This window comes from Candoia aspera, chromosome 12 (genome assembly GCF_035149785.1).
Source record: "Candoia aspera isolate rCanAsp1 chromosome 12, rCanAsp1.hap2, whole genome shotgun sequence".
In the NCBI taxonomy this organism is placed as follows: Eukaryota; Metazoa; Chordata; class Lepidosauria; order Squamata; family Boidae; genus Candoia; species Candoia aspera.
The window spans coordinates 19,521,044-19,543,912 of NC_086164.1; the positions used below are offsets into that span (position 1 = coordinate 19,521,044).

Consider the following 22,869-nt stretch of genomic DNA (forward strand, 5'->3'; position numbering starts at 1 on the left):
CATGATTGATGCCGAAGCAGCTGAAACCGTACGGAGGCCAATACATGCTGCAGAGACATATGGGCACAAACAAAACTGTGTCAGCAGCACTGACCAAAATCTGCACAGCCATTTACTGTCAGATCCACCCAAGGATACAAAAATGAAAATATGGGCAAACTTCAAGTGAGAAGATTTCACTTGCATGACAAGCATTTATTAGCTACTTTCAAGAATTCAGGATCGCTGGTAGTAAGGAAGAACAGTCCAAAACTGGGGGGGAGGTGGGGGTAAGGATCACCTCTATCCTAAATGCAAAATAATACAATGCAACACAAGTTGGCTAATGAAGCAAACTGAAGGCCGAACAGAGAAGAACGTTCTGCACCTTGAAAGCTCCTCTTGCCAGGAAGAATAGGGAAAGGGTAACTATCTCCAAGGTGTAAGGAGAACATATTCCATGGTCTTGGGCAACTTGTATAACAGTTCTGCTTTTTCCTGGAAATAGTTTTTCTTTCCCACCCTGTAGGGAATTCTAGCAGGTGAAGATCTGCAAGGAAAAGATCTAGAAAGACGACGATGCAGCTTGTTTGCTTCTCATCATCCTGGCATGATGAGGCAGCAAAGCATGCAGCTGAAGACCAAATCTGATCATGAACAAGGACCCTCTAAGGCAGTCTTTCTCAACCTTGGCCACTTTCAGATGCGTGGACTTCAACTCCCAGAATTCCCTGGCCAGCTATGCTGGCCAGGGAATTCTGGGAGTTGAAGTCCACGCATCTGAAAGTGGCCAAGGTTGAGAAAGACTACTCTAAGGAGAGGCCAAAATGTGCTTGGCTGTCTTTATGATGGTTTTTGCAAAATGTAGTTGCCATCAACTCCACCAGTTGGAGCTCGACAATCAGAGTCAAGTGGCCTTTCTGGCTGTGGTTTGTTAATATTTACTCAGAGCACAAGGTATAACACAGATCATATTCCTAATGAGAACAGTAGGCTTGTGGCTTCAATCTTGCGCTTAAGGACAGGTACAAAACCTGCCCTTGCACGTTCGGTCAAGTCATTCCTTCCAATCACAGTCTCCCAGCTCTGGAGACAGGAGCGGGCAGGCCCAGTGCAGACACAAGGGTGCCACCCACCCTAACTGCCCCATAGAAATGGCGCACCCTGCTAGAGAGATCCTTGTCCTGATGGTTGGTGACCACACTGACTCCCCACTTCCAAAAGGGTGGGTGGCCTTTGATGGGGAGAGGTTCCCACCGACTCTGAGCATGGATTTTTCCTTACCTCACCAACAACTCTTGCCCAGCCATTTCAACAGGAGGCAAACTTCCCTTTCTCTTACCTTTTATAACCATTTCAGCACCATTTTCTTCTTTCGGCCCAAGCTGTTTTGAGGGTTCCTCTCTCCCCACGGCTGCGTTCCCCCGGTGCAAGTCAAAGAGAAGATCAGAAGCGTTCTCGGTAATTGACGTAGGACACTGAAGGTGACTCTAGAATAAAGGCAAGTGAGTGAGTGGAAAATTGCCCTTTCTCTGCTTATATAGCGAGTTACATTAAATTAGTGGCTTCTGCATAAGCATCTCCTACTGTTTATAGGACCATATTCAAAGACTGCATCCTGCAGTTACTCAGTAACTCTCAGGAATACCTCAAGAGACAGGGAGCAAAGAAACTGTAAAGTAAAATATTCTACATGAAAGGACCTTGGGATTTGGGGGTGGGATTCTAAGAATATGGTCCATGTTCAGCATTTATGAGAGCTGATACCAGGATCAGATCTTCCACTTGGGGGAAAAAAGCATTACAGGTAGTCCTCACTTAACAACCACAATTGGGGCTGGAGTTTTGGTCATTAAGCGAAGCAGCCATGAAGCAAATCTGACCCAATTTTATGACCTTATTTGTGGTGGCCATTAGGTGAATCCCCATGGCCATTAAGCGAACCACGTGGTCATTAAGCAAATCATGTGGTTCCCTATTGATTTTGCTTGCCAGAAGCCAGCCAGGAAGGTAGAAAATGGTGATCAGATGACCATGTGACGCTGCGACGGTCATAAATGCAAACAGGTTGCCAAGCATCCAAATTGTATCATGTGACTGCAGGGACGCGGCAATGGTCGTAAGTGTGAGGACCAATCACAAGTTTTTTTTTTCCAGCACCGTCATAAGTCTGAACCATCACTAAACGAATGGTTGTTAAGCAAGGATTATCTGTATATAACTGCCTACATGAATTCATTCATTCAAAAAATCTGTCAGTTGCTCCAAAGAGCCACAAAATGGATCCTGTGAGGCTGATGAGCAACATTTTTGGGAGGGTGGGGCGGGGGACCCAACAAAAAGTGCAGAGGGGAGGGTGAAGGCACAAAGCAGTGGGCCTTGACCACACATGGGGGCAGAGCTGGGACTCTGCTATTTAAGAGCTATTCTCTTCTGTTCGGACTTCTCATTTTATCTCCTTCCCCAGTTTGGAGGCAACTGTAGCTTTTACTTGTTTGCTTATACAGGTAGTCCTTGCTTAACAACCATTCATTTAGCGATGGTTTGGACTTACGAGGGTGCTGGAAAACTGACTTATGATTGGTCCTCACACTTATGACTATTGCAGCATCCCCACGGTTACATGATCACGATTTGGGCGCTTGGCAACCAGTTCACATTTATGACCGTCAGTGTCCCGTGGTCACATCATCTCCATTTTCAACTTTCCTGGCCAGCTTCTGGCAAGCAAAATCAAAATGGGGAACTGCATGATTCGCATAACGACCACATGGTTCACCTAATGACTGCCCCAAAAAGGTCATAAAATCAGGTTGGATTTGCTTAATGACCACTTTGCTTAGCAACCGAAATTCCAGTCCCAATTGTGGTCGTTAAGCGAGGACTACCTGTATGCCATGCTTAGGCTTCTCTACTATTCCCATGTTTCTTGCCTCAAAACAGCAGGAAATCAACATTCAGCCTCACGGTCCAAGAGTCTTCTGGAGCCCAACAGTGGGATTGGGGACCACAGCCCAGCCACTGTTAAAAGACATCTGAAGGCTTCCCACGCAATGTGATCCCCAATATGCCCCTTGACCAGGCCAAGAGTTTCTGCCAAATGTTCTCTAGTTTGTCAGGACCCTGTTCAGGAAAACAATCGCTAAAGTGCTTTTTGCATCAGGCTGCAGATTCTGTTCCCTTCTTCTGGCACCTGCCCATTACATTTGTGGAAGCTTACTCTCCCAAAGTTTGAAAAGTTCTGTCCTTCAAAGCAGCTGCCAGGAAGCATATTTACATGTTTTCAGAATTAGCCAAAATTTCAGATTCAAACATATATCTCTCTCTGAATGTAAATTCTTTTCACCTTGACATCTGAAAAACAAGTACCTCTCCAGATTGTTTTGATTTTAGCAGCTATCAAACATGAAATAAATTGTCAAATGCTAAATATCCTCACATATTGTCTGTCAGGCTCTGCTACTGTATGCTGCCTATCAAATCCTGCTAAATATTATTTGTTAACTATGAAACCGTTAAATGTCAGCTATCAACTATTATCAGGGGTAGATATGCACGCGCTGAGAAATCTAGGGATCATCTGATATCAGCGTTTCCAAAAGAAGGTTTCAGAGGCTAAAGTCATTTCAGATTTGACCCACGCTTCTTCCTAGATGGAAGATTTACGGAAACCCTTCTGAGTTGGATGCATTCCAGATTTTAAACGTAATATGTCAAAATTAATGAATAAATAAATAACTAATAATACTGCCAACAAAAATAAATATAACACAGAAATCGTCATAATCATACAGTAATTGCAGTACAAGCCCTCTTCAGTATTCTCATTGTTCATTTTGTTTGCTTTACTTAATTAGACAAAGAAAAAAATTAAAAAATAGAAAGAAATGGAAAAAGGAAAAGAACAATGAGAACAAAACCATTATACAACAGCAAGATATATATAACAGCTTCTGATACTTCTATATATAAATTTTTACATAGAAGTTTCAAGGAACAATAATAATTTGCTTTATACTGATGACCCTGCTCAGCTGAAAATGCAAATTACCTGCAAGCTCTAGTAATGGAAGTCAAGGAGCGCAGTGAAAAAACGGGACTCAAATTAAATATAAAGAAGACCAAACTAATGACGGGTACAGCAACCAGCCTTAGAATTGATAATGAAGATACTGAAGTGGTAGACAGCTTCTGCCTTTTAGGATTGGCTATCAACAGTAAAGGAATCAACAGTCAAGAAATATGCTGCAGACTAGCACTTGGGTGGTAGCCATGAAGGCCTTGGAAAAGATGTGCAGAAGGCATGATTTCTCTATACCTACAAAGAACAGAATCAGGCAGGCAATTATTCTCCTTGTGACACTCTATGGAACCAAAAGTTAAGAAGCAAGAAAGAAGGAGTATTGACACTTTTGAACTTTGGTGTTGGAAAAGACTCTTGGAACCCCATGGGTAGCTAAGGAAACAAACAGATGGATCATAGCACAAGTCATCCAGAGTTCTCACTCAAAGCATAAATGGTCAGGCTTGAATTATCATATTCTGAACACGTTATGTGAAGACTCGTCTCCTTTAACAAGTCTATAATGCTGAGAAAGCTGGAAGGAAAGAAAAGAGGATGATGACCAACAACAAGGTCGATGGACTTGATTACAGTGGCAATGAGTGCCCCATTGGGAGATCTGAAGAGCCAGTCTGGGGAAAAATCATTCTGGAGAAAGTCTATCTATGCGGTTGCTAAGAGATTACATCACCTTGATGGTACCCAATCAATCAATCAATCAATCAATCATTTATTGTATTTGTCCATACTTAATCTATGCCTTTAACCAGCTTGTTCATAAATTGGAAGGTCTTCAATCCACTGAATAACTGAGGCCATAATTTTTTTTTAATCAAATTTATTACCACCCATCTCCCAAAAGGGACTCTGGCTGGTTCACAATAAAACATATACCTTTGTGATATTGGAAAGATCTCTAAATAGCAATAAAAAGGTGTAGAAAATCCATTTCTGTTGTCCAGCCATTAACATCCACATAACAGATATGCAGTTCAAAAGAATACAGATGTCTAAAAATATTACTCCCCCTCTCAAAGTCATTGTCTATATCTAGTAAACACCTTCAAGGAGGAAAGACAGAGCAGAAGGATATCCTCACTTACGAATTCTTAGAAATAAGATCTTCCACCCACCCAGACATTAATGGTCAGCAAATTCAGAAAACCACAATTCATTGAAGGAATTCATCATTGTAAGTTGTGATGACAACCATTTCTGAAACCAACCTTCTCAAATGGGGCTTCCTCATCTGCTATTGAGCATCAGTCTAATATGATGGTTAAATGGCTGGACTGGAATCAGAGAGGTCCAGGCTTAGACTTCTACTGGACTATGAAGGCTGCTGTTTCCCCAGCTACTCACAAGATATCCTCCCCAGATACTGTCTTGAACTTCAAGAGGAAAAGGCAGAACCTAAATGTAATAAACCAACAAAACTAGATATCCCATTGTCCCTTATCATAGGTTGTGGTGGTGGGGATGATGGGAATTAGTCCAGCAGTATGTGAGAACCCTTAAGCAAGCAAAGAATGTGTTAGACAGATGTTATAAAATGTTCCAAGTTTAAACCATCACAACCTTTTCTGCAATTAAAAGAAGTTGGGGTGTGTGAGCGGGGAAGGACCATAATGGATGAGATTATTGCCTCTAGCTAACCTTGTGTGATCTTGAAAACTACAGGTAGTCCTCACTTAACGACCACAATTGGGACCGGAATTTTGGTTGCTAAGCAAAGCTGTCATTAAGCAAATCCAACCCGAACTCACAGTGTCATTCTAAACTGAATACTTGTTTGGATTTATTCACAATAAACTAAGCCATAAATCATAGATTCAGAACAACACTTGTGATCTCACAACAGGTTAAGACAAAGACAAGGAAACCGCATTATAGTTTAGAATGGTGGCTGAATCCAGCTAATCTCTCAAGCATATACACAGGTTTCATTTGCAGTTGTGGTAACTATGGCTTGTTTAATATTTGCAAAATAAACCCCGTTCAGACAACACAATAAGACACAATCCATGGTTTACAAACCACAATGTCAAGCTATGTATAAGGTGTTAAGCCCCAAATAAGCCCACCTCATGTTCTTTCATTCTTTAGGAAGTCCCAAGACCACAGATGGAGCTCTGTAAAATTTCATTCCCAGATGCCTGCTGAATATTCTTTTGCACTGGATTTTAATGGAAGCCAGCTCTTTGCTTCTTGCAAACAGGAGCATGCTCAATCAGACATACTGGTTGACATTCTTTTGGATGAGCAGAGAGGTCTCCCTGCCCAGAAACACAAGGGACTGCACGGAACTGACGTGCAGAGGTAGAAACTGTCCCATTCAGCAATCAATTTCTAAAAGTGACAACTGCTGAAAACCTAAATAATACGGGGGAAATTGTTTTTAAAATCAATAGTGGAAATGACTGATAATGTGCATCTTTTAAATCAGTTTGAGGGTATTTCAGAGAGGGCAACATGACTTAGAGCAACTATTAGCTGTGGAAAAGAGATAATCTATACCAGTGTTTCTCAACCTTGGCGACTTTAAGAGGTGTGGACTTCAACTCCCAGAAGGGAGGAAAGCTGGCTGGGGGATTCTGGGAGTTGAAGTCCACACCTCTTAAAGTCGCCAAGGTTGAGAAACACTGATCTAGACAAATGAGAATATGTTTGAGGAACTGAGTCATATATGACAAAACTTCCCAAGCGTTTACAAGTTAGAAAAGATATAGTAAGGATTATGAATCATCAGTTAAAACCGGTAAAGCATACCACACCTGGAAAGCCATTTTTATCAATGCTTAAGGTCACACTTTCAGCTTTTGACAGTCTCATGATTTGGGACCAATAGAATTTCTCCCCTTTTTTCCCTACAGCATGATTTACTCCTTGCCTTTCCATAAAAGATCTAGAAAAGTACATGCTACCAGCATGGCAATTAAACTGTCTCCCACACAAGACACAAGAACGTTACGTAAGTAGATTTATTGCAGAGAACGAGGAAGTCGTTCAGATGAAGACATTTGCTGTCTAAGGGGCACCCTGGAATCCTGCCTTTCATAGATATCTTAGTCCTCTGGCCTAAATCCTGCCCTGCTTCCTACTGCACTTTCATATCAACGGATGCCCATTTCCCAGCCTGGAAGGTTTCTGACTTCCCTCTTTCCTGACAAAACGGATTTCTCTGGCATGCAAACCAGAGATGTCTGCTCCGCTAGCTTCAATCGGACCTTCCAACTCTCCCCCAAATGTCGTCCTTGGTAGCCCTTCTCTTTCTCCACCCTAGGAGATGTGGGCTCCAAATGCAAGGCGTAAGGTCCTCCATCCTGGATACAGTGATATCCTACTGAATCATGCAAAAACAGAGTTGGAAACAACAGCTTGCAAGGGTAACCATTGCACCAGTCTGCGAGAGACTGAGTAGGCACCGCTGCACAGCTTCAGGGGTCCTTAGCGAAGAGAGGAACTCAATTTGAAAATCAGACAACCAGGTTGCTTTCTTGGAGATTACTCAGAAACCTAAATGGGTAGTGCCGGGTAGTGCCCCAGAAACCAGAAAATAAGGTGCTGTGCATATCAGCATATTGCAGGCTGATTTCAACCAAAGTCTTGCTATTATCTAACTCTTGTGACAACAAAATGAAGAGACGTTTTGTGCAATGACTTGATTAAGGTGAAGGAACATCTGCCAGGATCCTGACAAGTAGGACTTTCTGGCAGATCTCTCTTCCACCCAGACACTGGCTTGCCCATTGGCTAGACACGATGTCAGCCAAAGTTAGGATTTAATTGGGAGGTGAAAAGAAGAGCTTTCTAAGACTGGGACTGAAGGGGTGGCTTTTGGCCAAGAGGCTGGGGTAGGGACTGGAAGATTCATAGTTGGATCAAAGGCAAAGATAGGAACCAACAAACTGACATTAAAATCTCAGGCTAGCCATCAACCCGTCAATCAGACACAGCACTAGCTTTTCAATTCTCAGCAGCTGCCAGTCCATAACAGGACAAAAATAATGCTGGCCAGTGTTATACATTTTTTGCAAGGATGAGAGAAATGCTATACACCAGCGTTTCTCAACTTGGCCACTTTAAGATGTGTGGCTGGGGGATTCTGGGAGTTGAAATCTACCCATCTTAAAGTGGCCAAGGTTGAGAAACGCTGGTGTATACCATTTACACTCTGAAAATTTCAAAGCCATTATACAAGAGACAGCAGTGAACATCCACAGCACCACTACTTGATATCTATGATAGCACAGTATTAAACAGTGGCCAGATTTGTTCTCAAGAACACCAACCCTTAACAAATACCATTACCTTAGTACAAGATCTCAGGGTCAGAATGCCAAAGTTTTCCAAAAACTGACCATCTTATGAGATTTTGCATTTTGATTACTTTTAGTTCTTGGCATCTGCTGCCCCAAAGTTGGAGGGGTTGATGGTAAAAAGGCCAATGAAGCAGCGGAAGAAATATTTGGAGACCCCTGGAAGAGACCCCTGGAAGAGAATAACTTCAGTGCACAAAATATGGTAAGAAGCACATTTCAATGTACCAATGAAGAGCTAGAGTAAGCTTTGCTACGTTGGCGCCCTCCAGATACACTGGAAATGCAGCTTCAGGCTGGCCAGAAAATCTAACACATCCAAAGGATGGGGACAGCACCACATTTCTAAACAAGTCATAAGCAGAAACTTGGTATGTCCACAAATGGCACTACAGTCGTTCTCTTTTATACATGCAAGAAGAGCCAGACCAGATTAAGATGAGAGCGAAGATTAGAACTGAATAGGCTTAGCGTGATAATGTTTAGGGCAATGTTTACCAACTTTTTGCTTTTAGACAGCCCTTTCCCCACTGACATCTCTGCTAAATAATTTGTAAAAACATGTTCCAGAGCATGTTCCAGAATGCTTTCAGTTGTCACAAAGAACTGGACAAGCCTGAACATGGACCTGCGGGAGCACAGCCAAATCTCTTCTAACTCTCTCTGATGGAGATGAATGGTGATAGCAGTGGACAAACTGGCTTTCAAGGATGCTGGCCACCATCAGTGACCTTCTCACTGAAACATCCCCGACCTAATTAGCAGGAGGCAGAAGATCCCCTGACACGAAGATTCAAAATCGGCGGCAGATGTAATCCAAATCTAGTAAAGGCAGCGTGAACATTCATTGCCCAATCAGATCTAACTGCTTCTATCCATTCCAACAACCTGCCATCTGGATGTACCTTGACTGCTTGGCGAGGCGCATCATCACTGCAAGACGGTTGAGTGCTTTGCCTTGGCTCTCCTCCTGCTGACCAGAGTGGCTAAGCAGACCAGCAAGTTCTTCTTGTGGGTGGTTTAGCAGCAGGTGCAGCGGGTCACTGGCAACCGTCCTCCTGGCCCCAGATTGGAAGTCAGGAATAAATGTTGGCTTCCGATTTTAGTTTCTTAGGAGAGGAACCAACAAAATGCTCCTGGTTCACATGTAATGCTAAACAAAACCTGATTTCACAGAATCAGAGTTGGAACGGGCCAACTAAGTCCTTTTTGTTTAGCTACCACACTGGCAGGGAAAATCAAACAGGAGCAAGAAGGATGATCTACCAATATACATACTGGCTTGTTTGTAGTTAGCCAAAGTACTAAAGATTTCGAGTTTAGCCTTGCCTGCAAACGTAACCACTGGATTTTTTTTTTCAACGTTAACGTCACCAATCCACATTGATGCCAGTGCGGGATGATCGCTCTAGGGGAACGGTCACTCATGCATACGTGTCTGGCTGTCTACAAGCAAAGGAAGGAGACACAGACATTTGGCTTTTGCAGCTTCACACCTTGATAATTCCACCACAAGGCTACCCAGCAGTCAAATCTAACTAAAGGCCACGTATCTGATGGCCAAGTGGCAACTAGCGGGCCTAAGTTGGGTTCAGAAGAAGTGGATGCTGAAACTCTTGTAATCTCTTCCCAATTTCAATCAGAGAATGCTAAAATGTAATATCTCTATTCCTGGGTGTCACGTTCTCCGTTTCAATGTCCTGCAGACATCGTAACGTTTCACATGTCACTCTTCTAATCCGTGTTTCCCTGTTGGAAATTTCCAGCCCTGCATGGCTGTAATCTCTGGAATGCATGTTTGGGTTGGTGACTCTATTCAAGGTTACTTTCCCAGGCCGGTGTATGACGATGGATGGCATCTGGGATGGGGTGGTTGCTACGAGGAGGCACGGGTGGAGTTGGCCTGAGGCAACAGTATTTGATTTGTATTTCACGCACTTTTGGTTTATTCTCAGCTTTGTCTGTATCTGCATTCTATTCCTTAATAAATCAGTTATCTTAAAGCTCGAGCTTGTGAGACTGAGTATCTTGGAGTAGGCAACCATTACACTGGGTGAGAATTTTGTCCTCCCTCTTATTTATTAAGAACTACGCAATACTGTTCAATTAAAAGATCATATCCAAAGGCATGTACAGAATCCAGTGCATCGATGCAGTTCATAAGAAAGGTGGCATGATTTGGCAAATCCTCTTCCTCTCCTCCCTCCGCCTTTGGGCAAAGTCATCAAGTTATAAAAGAAGGTCAGATTAGGCATTTCCAAGAAAAAAGCTGCAGAATGGAAGACAAACAGATCTCAGTGGACATCCTTCACAGGGAACAGATCCTCCAATGCTGCTGCGTAGCTTCTTGCACAAACTGGGGTTTGTGCAGGGTACCATATGAAATGCAAAACCAGACTCAAACCATGGTTTGTGAACAAGTCATGCTGGTTTGGATCACATGAATAATCAAGCCATTCTGGGCAGGCCCGCAACTAGGGTCTGTGTCACTCGGGGCAAACATGGATTCCATGCCCATTTTGGCGCCCCCCCAGTGTGGCACCCGGGGCACATGCCCTGCATGCCCCCCCCCAGTTGAGGCCCTGATTCTGGGTGTGGGTCCCATAAAGTGCTAGGTCAAATGTAAATCAGCCACATGGGAGAGGTTCACTCAATCATGAACTAGCCAAATCTGAAAACTGGATTGGGACCCTAAGTATCTCATGAGCAGGTAACTTTCATTACTGACTCCATGCACCTCTATAAGGTGCAGTATCATCTGCCTGATTTTGGTTTAGCACTGAGATGCTTATAGTTTAGAACGATGTGCAACCCCAGTCTATTGCAGCTTAGCACATCATAGTTTATCAAATAATGATTTGGATGATGGGTAACAGCCATGTTTGAGCCAGGCACTGAACTATTTTAGTCCCACCCTAGTTTTGCTGCATATACAAAATATGGACTGTATATTTTGTATATACATATTTTGGATACTAATGGCCACAACCATTAGTATCTGGGACAAGCTAAGCATTATTTAATGTACATTATGTGCATGATGTCATGATGCTTGTGCCATCAACTCCCCCCCCCCATAATTTCTAGTCCTTTGATCTGAAATTTCAAAAGCAGCTTTGGAGAACCAACTTTGTGTATAGACTGCCCAAGACATCAGACAAGTATGAATTTAAGTGCCTCACTTAGAATTGACCTGGTCCCTGGCTCTAAATTATTTGATTGTGTGTTAGATTTATACAGTCACCCAATTTGCAAAAAGTGACTCGGGGAAACATACAAGTTGTAGGAATATAAAAGCAAGGGACTAGAAAAATATGTAATCAACATGCAGAACAGAAAAAAGAACAACAGAGTAACAAAACAACAGAAACAAGCAAGGCCAAAGTCGCATCCCTCATCCAAGATCTTCCATTTTAGATGGGCTCTTTCCAAGTTCTGCCCCAAAGCCTGCAGAAGAACCAGGTTTTCAGGGCCTTATGGAAGGAAAGAAGGATTGGGGTCATCTGAACCTCAGTGAGAACGTTGTTCCACAGGACAGGCAGTGTGACAGAGAAGGCACACATCTTAGGTTGCTCCAGATGATACTGTTTCATTGAAGGGACCCAAAATGTGCTATTCTGCTGGGTCTCACAGGACGAGCAGAGATAATTGGAAACAGGTAGCCCTGCAAATAATTCAGCCCTGTGCTATGAAGTGCTTAATGAGTGATGACTAGCTCCCTGAATTGAACCCAGAAGCTTATGGGGAGCCAGTGCAGTTCATGAAGTAGTGGTGCTACATGGGCATGCTAAGATGCATTCATAACTACTTCCCTTCTAGGTGGTTTTCAAGGACAGCCCCCATTAAAATTAGTATACACTATAACTACTGCCCTATAGAAAACTCTGCAGTAGTCCAAACAGGAGATGACCAGAGCATGAGTGATCATGAATGGTGCACCAGATAGATATGTGCAAAGGTGCTATTGGCATGGCTGCCATCAGCTCTTCCAGCAGGAGCTGAGAGAAACCCCAAATTGTACACCAGTTCTGTGTGGGGGAGTGTGAGCCCATCCAGCACCAGAGATAGAGAGTCCTCAGAATCAGGGGACCCCAAACCCCACAGCCGCTCAGTCTTGCCAGGGTTGAGTCAAAATGCCTGTTCTCCCCCATCCAACCTCCCCCAGCCTCCAGGCCCTGGGGAAGAACCTTGAGGGCATCACTTTGGCAGCCAGACCGGAGATGTAGAACCTGGCTGACTGGTAGAACCCCATGCTGATGAATGGCCTCACTCAGTGGCTCCATGTAGACGTTAAATAAGAGTGGAGAGAGAGAACAACACTGAAGGACCCACATAAAGCATTCAATTAACTGGCTATCTCTTTTTAGATTCTCCCTTTTATAAATGGACTTCTGAAGCTCATCAAAGAGCTTCCAAGAGAGTCTCCCCACCTTTTCCTTCCCACTCCCCCCCCCCCCGTTAATGAGGCAGCTTCAGCCAAGAAAGACAGCTTCAGAAACAAGACAGCCATATGTAGGGGGTGGAGGAAAACTCTGGCTTTCTGTTCAGCGCAAGCCCCAGGCCCATCACGACAATGCTGTTCTGCATTCTAAATGGTTGCTTTCTAGTTGGAAGCTCTGGCACAAAATCACCGGAAGGGCAGTGAATGTGGAGCTGGCTGCTGACAATGATGGTGGACGTTGTTTACCTTTTCCACCACAGCCCCAGGTGCTTCTGGATTCCATGGCAAGCTGGGATGCCTTAAGGCACTTGTGTCACCTTGACCATCTACCCTGGCAAGTCAGTTGGAGAAAGCTGATCTTCTCTGTTGTGGCAACCTAGGTCTGCATGCCCAACATTTGCTTCCAGTGCCTCTGACTCATTAGCAGCCTATTTTTGTGAAATGTCTGTTGGAGAGAAAAAGGCTCTGAGAAATTTAGGCATGTGTGCGATATATTCTCTGCTAGGAGAAAACAAAGCAACACACACACACACACACAAAACAACACAAAGCAACAACAAAAACAAAAGAACATCCACAATGAGAAAAAGCTCATGGCTGCATCAATCATAATTTGCACAATTTCTCTCGTTCAGAACAATCTATTCTCCCTATTTTTCTGTTTTTCATAATTTATTGTGGCTTGGGAAGTCATGGAAAAGCAAAGCAAATGCGAAGCTGCAGAGCTTGACTCCTTAACTGCTGGAAATCAAGTTCAGCCATTCTGGTCCACAAATGTCGCTAGGCATTTATGAATGCTGATTTTATTGTGGCTTTATTTTTATTTATTGCATTTTTAAAAAATCATTTATTATTATTGCTGGGTTTTTTTATCTCTGTTATGCTGCTGTTTCCATTGTCTGATAGTATTTTGCTTTATATAATATATATTTTAAGGGTTTTCTAAATGACCCAGGGAACTGGGGCTATTGGGCAGGTTTGTTCAATAAAGTGAATCATTGAAGCCAGAAAGGTTGAACATTTGGCTTTCTCTCTTGAATGAAGTGGATTCTCTGGAAGCTGAATCACACATTCTGCTGGTTGGATGGGGGAAGCTTTTATGGACTTGCAGTTTAGCTTTCTGGGGTCCAAGGGAGTTAACATGCAATGGAAAGGGAAGATGAAATACCGAATAATATCTGCGCTCTCTTGCGCTCTCTCTCTCTCAGCAAAACAATCAGAGTTCTCTTTCAGAAGAGATGCCTCAGGGCTCTTAGAAGGTGTTCCTTCTGCCCACATACCTTATTCTGGGTAGACACATCTCAGGTGGCTTTGCTCCAGTCTCAAGAGGTTTTATAAACAAGGACAGCCTTCCTGGTCAGTGCTGGGATTCACAAGTTCTGGGCTATCCTCTCCCTAGAATGCCTTTCAGACAGAGAGCCAGCCTCTCCTCCCCCATGTGGCCCTGCAGTTCAGAGGCTGATCCTCACAAGTATGTCAGAGGTAGACCTTGGATGGGAGACTACCACAAAACCCCCAAGGCATAGACCAGCCTAGGAAGTCACGCAAGGAATGGCAAATCAGTTCCCCAAGTCCCTAATGCTATCCTGGTCTCTGAAAGCAATCTCAGATCTTTTGCTGGTATAATAACAATGGTGCCCACCCTCTCTAAGTTAATTTTGTCTCCAACAGCATGGTTATTTACAAATACACAATGGTTTGAGTTAATTACACAATACTACTTATACAGTATTATGCAATAATACTGTTCTGGCTTACATACAAATTTGACCTCGGGACAGACCTTGGGAACAGAACCCGTTCTTAAACTGGGGACTACCTGTACTATAACACAATGGCCATTGACCAAATGGGAGACCCCAGGAATCCCTAGGGCTGTAGATTGGGAAACTGAGAAAACATCTTGAAAGAAGGCCGTGACAAACACTTCCATATCTCTACCAAGAACACAACATGGAAGCATCAGGAGTCAAGCTTGTCTCAAATTATCATATATTGTAAGACCTCTTTGCACCTGTCTTAAGCAGGCAAGCCTTCCTTCTTTGTGATAGTTTAATTTTTATTTTTTGGCATGCAACTTAAGCTTTTGGAGGTAAAAAATACTGCCTAATAGCAAGGAGAGGGAGTTTCTGAAAATAATAAAGGTACCTTATTTAATAATAATAATAATACTCGAACATCATCAGCATTGACAAAACCACCATCGCTCAACTGCAAAAGGCAGCTTTACTTGGAAGAGCTTACATCCTGAGACAATACCTTTAATGTTATTAAACAACATCTGCCTATCCCAGGTCCTTGGGAAGGACTCAATAGGTGGACAAAAATAGCAAATCCAGTCTAAACATCAGGGTGACTGTGCGATCAACCATAATAATAATAATAATAAGTACTTCATGTACCGTTCAGTTGAGTCTTGATTTTTGCAGGAAGTTTGGAAGTTAATCTCTTGGTCAGATTAAATCTAGAAACAGGTTAATCCAAGGTCTTTGCCAAAAAAGATGCTATTCCTAATTCTGGGTGACATGGAAGATTTACACTGCTTAAAAAAATGCCAACCATCCATGTGGCTGTTTATCCTACTGACTGATTCACACATGCAAACACAGCACTCAACAATCCTTAGCAGCCTTTGCAATCATGAACAGTTTTGAGTTGTGCTGTATTTTGAACCAATGTAAGACAAAACTAGACATTGTGAAGCCAAAATTATTCTATTATTAATTAAAATGTTGTGATGATTACCAACAACAGTCAACCAAACACAGTTCAATTCTTCCAAATAGATACCTATAAACCAGATTTTTGTAGATTTTTGTAAAGCATAAACATCCTATATCAGTCTTTTTCAAGTGGATGTTCACCAGGAACTTACTACTAGTATTATTAATTATAATAATAATTTGTTAAATTCATATGCCACCTGACACCCAGCAACTCTGGCCAGTTTACAAATTGTTAAAAACATTTAAAAACAAGTAAATGAAGAAACACAAAACAAAGAAACAAAGAGGGCGGAGAAAACAAATCTGGATGGGGACAAGAGAATACTAAAAATCTCAGAGGGCAGAGCCAATTGTAGTCCCAACAAGTTCAAAGGCACCTGGTTGGAGAAGACTATCTTACCTACTAGCCATAAAGCCATGATCTTCATGAACCCTAGCCAGATAGGTCCCACCTGTAGAAAATATAGCAAGGAACCCCTTGTATAGCAGTAACCTCCATGTTTCCAGAAATCAAGAACCAAAATAAAAACCCAGAAAGCTCCAAATCATATTGGAGCCACAACACATTTTGTGGTTGCAGAATGCTGTCTGAGGATCAAAAGAGAAAAATAGGAAAGTGAGCTTCCTTGAGCAGAAGCCTGGACTCTTCAACAGTTTGTAGCAGGTTCCAAGTGTTATATCCAATCATCCTGATCCAGAGGAATCCTTGGATCATTCTTCCAATACTTTGCAGTGCAATACCCAAGTTAATCCTGATTTGGTATACTTTGGACGTATAGGAGCAACCTTGAGACAGGGTTTCTCAACCAGGGTTCTGTCACCAGGGGTTCCCTGGGAGATCAAGATTTATTTAAAAAATTATTTCAAATTCAGGCTACTTCACGTGCAAGAGGTAAGTTTCATTCTTTATTTTTAGTTTAAGAACACCCTTAATGCATAGATACAGGCCTACCCATGAAACAAATACAATAAATTTGTAACTTCTGGCCTATCTTTGAGTCTGGATGTGCAGGGGTTCCCCGTGGCCTGGAAAATATTTCAAGGGTTCCTCCAGGGTCAGAAAGTTGAGAAAGGCTGACTTGAAAGATGAAGGGAGCAGGGGCCAGCAGACATGCTTGCTTGCTTGCTTGCTTGCTTATCTATCTATCTATCTATCACATTTCTTCACCGCCCATCTCAACAAATGACTCTGGGCGGTGAAGAAATGTGATAAATAAATAGATAGATAGATAGATAGATAGATAGATAGATAGATAGATAGATAGCAGCAGCTCACAAGTTATGGGAGATTTTGACACCCCCCCCCCAAGATACTTATTCATCTTTTGTAAGGTGGTGAAAACCATTCTGCTCCAACCAGCTTTTTACTCTTAGAAAGAAAGAAAGAAAGAAAGAAAGAAAGAAAGAAAGAAAGAAAGAAAGAAAGAAAGAAAGAAAGAAAACAGTAAGAATTATATATACAAGGAGTTCTGATATATATATATATATGGATACAAAATTTTGCACAACACTTTCAGTAAACAAGGATCATATGTTATTATAATCATCCATCCATAAACTTCCTCTGTGAGCAACTTGTTCATAAATCACATGTAATACATGATAAAAGAAATCGTAGTACATTAATTTTATTACTGCTATCTATCCATCTCTCTCTCTCTCTTTTATTTATTTATTTTGGTCAATTTATATGGATGCCCACCTCATAACAATGATTCTGTATGGCTAACATAAAACTAAAATGCAATAAAAGCAATTAATAACAATAGCAATAAATACACCTGTAGGGTCAGCTGCGGACAGCAGTGATCACTACGAAAGCATCCACCTCACAGGACCCATTCCCCTCCCAACCTCCGCATCAGGGAAAACAGTCGTGGTTAAAGGCTTTCCGAAGATCCAGCAGTCAGAACAGCTGGATCTTGGGGGGTGGGGAGGTCGGTGCGCCAAAGGCAGGTGCTGCAACAGAAAAGTCCCACTGCTGAGGTCCACCAGATGACCTCCCCTAACAGATGGAGCCAGACCAAGTCTTCATCAACCCACAGAGGGACTGTATCCGCAGATGAACAAATCAGTTCTGAAAACGGGAAAATAAGGGGCATATGGGCATTAGAGGGAGCGCTCTCCCAGAGAATGGGGTGGCCACAGACGAGGCCTATCTCAAGATCCTGCAGGATGGCACTGTTTGATAGATGCAGCTAGAAGTCAACTGGTCATCAGCCTGCACTTTCAGATGGTAAAAACCTGTCTTTAAAAAAGGCATTCCCTCCCCTTTCCAACAGAAGGGAATACTCCTTCCATAGCAGGATCCATACGTTCCTCACCCTGACTATGTTTAGAAAGTCTTTGAAAACTTGGTTCTTCCCCCAGGCCTTGGATTAGGGTAGATAGCTAGCTTCTTTTTAGGACTTCATATGCTAGTCTGAAAGTTTCCTCTACTGGACAAACATTTAATTTCTTTATTCCATTAGTCCCTGCGGTTTTTAACTGCTGTACACTGCACAGGGTCTGTACGGAGTAGGGTAGCTCCCTAAATTTGATGGATGGATGAATGAATGAACAAATGGTTGGATGACAAAGAAATAAATAAACAGGCTCTTAAGACTTGTATGTGTATAATCTCAAAACCGATGCGTGTCTTTGAGTATTATTCAAGTAGAAATTCAGTCAATAAAGAAATTAAAGCTCATAGGAGCTTGATTAAAATTCCTCTAATCAGCCTACCAATGCCTGATGAATAGTTTGAAGCAGTCTACTGCTTGATTAATTGGACCACCTTTTTAGTTGATCGATTAAGCTAACCAAAACATATTATTAATTTTATGTTCAGCCACATTTTAAATGTCTTCTATTCTAAGCTGCTTTGGGCACAATCTGGAAGAATAAGATATAAGTGCGTTAACCCAATTCATTGCCTACTTTAACACAACTCATTAGTCTGGAATAAAGATATTCAGTTGTTGCCCAATCCCCTTTCCTGTCCTACGGATTTTTCACTCCACCCAGGTTTTCTGGAAAGGGCCTATGTACAGGCCTAATTCAAACCAGCAGATGGATAGCTAGCCGTTCTGGGATTAGGCTGAAATGGAACAGATATGCTGCATCAGTTTCCTTCCAACGTGGAAGCCCAATTCAAACACTTTCCTGCACACCCCCCCCCCCAATATTCTGCTACATAATTTTGATTTCCTGCCCCATGAAACTGTTCCACATTTTCTGTTGCAAAGCCAACCTCTCCTGCAAAGGACAGAGCCGTGTCAAAGAGGAAGGAGGACAACCACAGACAGACGCAGGCCAGTCAGACACAACCTGAGGTTTAAGCAGGCTTGTGTCATTGTGACACGCTGGGGAAATAACCCCTTAATCCAGCCCATGCACTTCATTTACCACAGTGTTCTCCAGCTTGCCAACGTTATGAAAGGCATCCCCCCCACCCCCCACCCCAGAGAGCAGAGAGCAGAGGCGTAAAAAAACGTCTCGAGTTTGAACTTAATGCTACCATGCAGGAGACAGTGGTAAGATGACATTTGCTCCCATGCCAGGAACAGCTCAGATGCGTAATGTCATGCTACAATACATATCTTTCCCCTTTCATTTGCACATGCTTTTTATTTGGATAGCTCTCTCCCCCTCTAGATTATGGAAGGAAACTTCAGTTGCTCTTTTTTCCCCATCAACAAGAAACAGCAACCTGAAATTTGCAGCACACAAGCAGTAAATTGGGGTTAGCAGCGTGGTGCCGTGGGAGCATATGCGCTCAAGTACACTTTCCTTGGTGTTCGCCAAGCTCCTTGCCCACTTTTTGTTTTAAAAAAAGATTGCAACAATTAACAAGAGAGAAAGTTCACAACACAGAGAGCCAACCTCTGATTTGTTGAGTTGCTAATATAGTTGTCTTCTGCCCACCTGACTCAGGTAAGTAGACAGCACATGGTAAAGTCCCCCCCTATCTGGTGGTACAACAGGAAGGGCCACAGAGTGGGGATTCTTGATGGCTGCTTTCCCCCTGAACACTTACCTCTGAGACAATATGAGTAGTCCTCAACTTACAATCATTCGTTTAGCGACCATTCAAAGTTACCAACGGTGCTGAAAAAAGTGACTTATGACCGGTCCTCGCACTTACAACCATCACAGCATCCCTGCAGTCACATGATTAAAATTCAGGTGCTTGGCAACCGGCTCACACTTACAACACTTGCAGCATTTTGGGGTCATGTGATTGCCACTTGCAACCTTCCCAGCCAGCTTCCAACAAGCAAGGTCAACAGGGATTTGCTTAACAACCATGGTGATTCACTTAATGACCATGGCAAAAAAGGTCATAAAATCAGGTGTGACTCACTTAACAACCACCTCGCTTAGCAATGGAAGTTCCAGTCCCAATTGTGGTCATGAGTCAAGGACTACCTGTAATAGCCCGCTCTCTTACAGCTGTAAGCTAAGGCCTGCTAATGCCAGAAGGCTTTTGGAAATTAACATCCTAATAACACCTATAGCACCGGTGATCCTATTATTTTTATTGTTTTGTGGTTTATTTGTATTTAATTGCATAGTTATTATAGTATATTGAACACCTCCTAGAGCCAGGTTATACATTTTATCAATGAATGCATAATCTTCATCCTTCTTTACAAGACACAATGACCACTGACTGTGGCCCTGCATGCTGCTTGGAAGGATGACTAGCAGCCCAGAAAAAAAATTATAAGCAAGTCGGGGACAGAGGACATCAAAAAGACATCAGGGGAAGATGGCCCAACAGCCTTATCTTCCTGAAAAGGGGTAACTGGTCATGCTCAGCAAGGCAGCCCATTTGCAAAGCATCCATGTGGCTGTCATTGTGCAAGGTGCCAAAATCATTTAAACGGTCTGGGGCCTCCCCAGGAGCTGGACTGAACCTTTTCCACAACTTCTCTTGTCTCAAAGGAATGCAGGGGAAGAGAGAAGGCTGCCCCATTTAAATTTTGCAGCATAGGCAAGCCACTGCTTAAGGAACCATGCTAAGTGTTTTCCTCCCTAGGGGAGGCCTGGGGAAAATTTAACAACCAAAGAACTCTTGGATGTACAAGAAAAGGCTGTATTATTTTCCCCCAATACATTTCAAGTTTTTCTCTTTTGTTAGACTCTGTTTTTGACTGAGGGAGAAAGAAAAAGAAGAGAAAGATTGTGTATGTGCGTGCGTGTGTGTGTGCATGTGTCTGTGTTTATATGTGCATGCATTAATATTGCTGGAAAGGTGGGTATCCATTTATTACTTCATACAATGATTGGCTTTGTTCATTTCACAATTTTGAACTGTACATCTGTGATTTTTTAAAAAAAATAAATTATGAAATTCATTGGGAATAAACACATTTAAAAACTATGTCTCTCTGCTGTTTAATCCCTTGGGATCCAGAGACCCTCCAAGATATGAAAACCAGATCACAAGCCTGACTGCAGTGGGGCAGATAATCTTCGACCTCACACTGCTACCCTATGGCTAGGCACTCTGTCAGAAATTACTGTTGGGGTCTTGCCAATCATCCTCTAATTCAAGGAACTTAAAGTATTTCCACAGTCATTCCAGTACTCCTTCCACAGTTATAGCTTGTCGTCACAGAGAGCTTCTCTGCAACTTCTCAGGAGGAAAGCAAAGGTCTATGGTTGGGATCTCCAAGTATTGCTGCAAAACTCCCTGCTCCTTCTGACTTTCTGACATGTTGGAAAGCTGATTGCCAACTCTAGCATCTTCTTTATTTCCCAGAATGCCTCTCGGTCCCAAATGGGCATCCTAAATTTTCAAAGGCCATAAAAATGATGGTATGCCCCTTGCCTGGATAAAGGACAAACAGAACATCTGGTAGGAGGACAGTTCAGAGGAGACAGCGGGCAGCATTCCAGCAAATCTGTTTTGATATCTTGACATTCATGTTGATTTATCCATGAACATTATTTTAATACATAACCTTCTACTCTAAAAACAGCAGCAAGCCCCTCTCCTCTGAGAACATTTATTAATGCAAAGGAATGGGCTGTTATTCTGACACAAGCTTAGGGACAAGGAGCCACAGAAGGGGGGGGGGTCACCCATCATGCTACGATATCTTGTGAATTTTCTTGGGACGTAGCACGATATAGGAATCTAGGCACTGTGGCTTGTAAGCCACCATTTATAGCCTAAGGTGAATGCAGCCAATCCTGGCTAATGCACAATGGTTCAACAAATCATGTTTAAACTAATCAAGGAGGAGCATAATGTGATGTCATGTTAAATGGTTTTATTGTAAAACATAAAAAAGGATGGAGAGGAGAAGACCTGTACCATTACTTGAGGTGATGACCCTAACGGAATTCTGGCATAAACTTCAGCAATATTTCCCCTTAAAATACAAAATACTTGTTTTAAACCATTCATTCAGAAAGCAAACGATCAACAAAACAGTTGACGATTACCGTGTGAAATCATATTATAGGTTCCCCCATTGGTTATTTAAATTCTGGGCTCTAAGAAGGGTGGAGGTGGGGGGGTTCTAATTTCAACGCACACATGCTCACCGGCCAAATCCTATGAAAAACGGTTGGAAGAACTGGGTCTGCAAAGAAGAGAAGGAAGAGGGGAGACATGATAGCAGACTTCTAATTACTTGAAGGGCCATCCGGGGAAAGAAGGGGTGGATTTTTTCTCCATAGTGCTCAAGAGTAGGATAAGTACCAATAGATGGAAGCTTTATAGAGAGAGATCCAAATTTGAACTAAGGAGGAATTTCTGGACTGTGAAAGCTATTCAGCAGCGGGACAGCTTGCCTCCTGGAGTTGGGGGGGCTCCATCATTGGAGGTTTCCAAGCAAAGGTTGGACAGTCATTTGTCTGGGATGGATCTCAGATTCCTGGCTGAGGAATTGGATTAGAAGACCTCCAAGGTTCTTCCAACCTTAGGATTCTAGGTTCTACATACAGTGATTTCTACCCACAATGATATACAGATACTCCTCAACTTATGACCACAATTGGGACCAGATCATCTGTCGCTAAGCAAGGGCAGTTGTTAAGTGAGTCATGACCAATTTTACGACCTTTTTTGCCATGGCCGTTAAGCAAATCACTGAAGTTGTTAAGTGAATCATGTGGTTGTTAAACAAATCCAGCTTCCCCCATTGACTTTGCTCATCAGAAGCTGACTGGGAAGGTCGCAAATGGTGATCATGTGATCCCGGGATGCTGAAACCATTGTAAATACATGCTGGTTGCCAAGAGCCTGAATTTTGATCATGTGACCACAGGGACGCTGCAACAGTCATAAATGTGAGGACTGGTCGCAAGTCATTTTTTTCAGCACTGTCATAACTTCAAATGGTT

General features: G+C 42.6%; 1 protein-coding gene across 1 annotated transcript in view; it reads right to left on the bottom strand.

Annotated features, from left to right (window-relative positions):
- Positions 1-5,675: 5,675 nt before the first annotated feature.
- The window catches only part of ABCB7 (ATP binding cassette subfamily B member 7), a 366,720-nt gene continuing 349,526 nt past the window's right edge, over positions 5,676-22,869 (bottom strand). The window contains exon 17 of the mRNA XM_063313799.1: positions 5,676-5,689. The gene's annotated coding sequence lies outside the window, so the exon portion shown is untranslated. The remainder of the gene's footprint in view (positions 5,690-22,869) is intronic.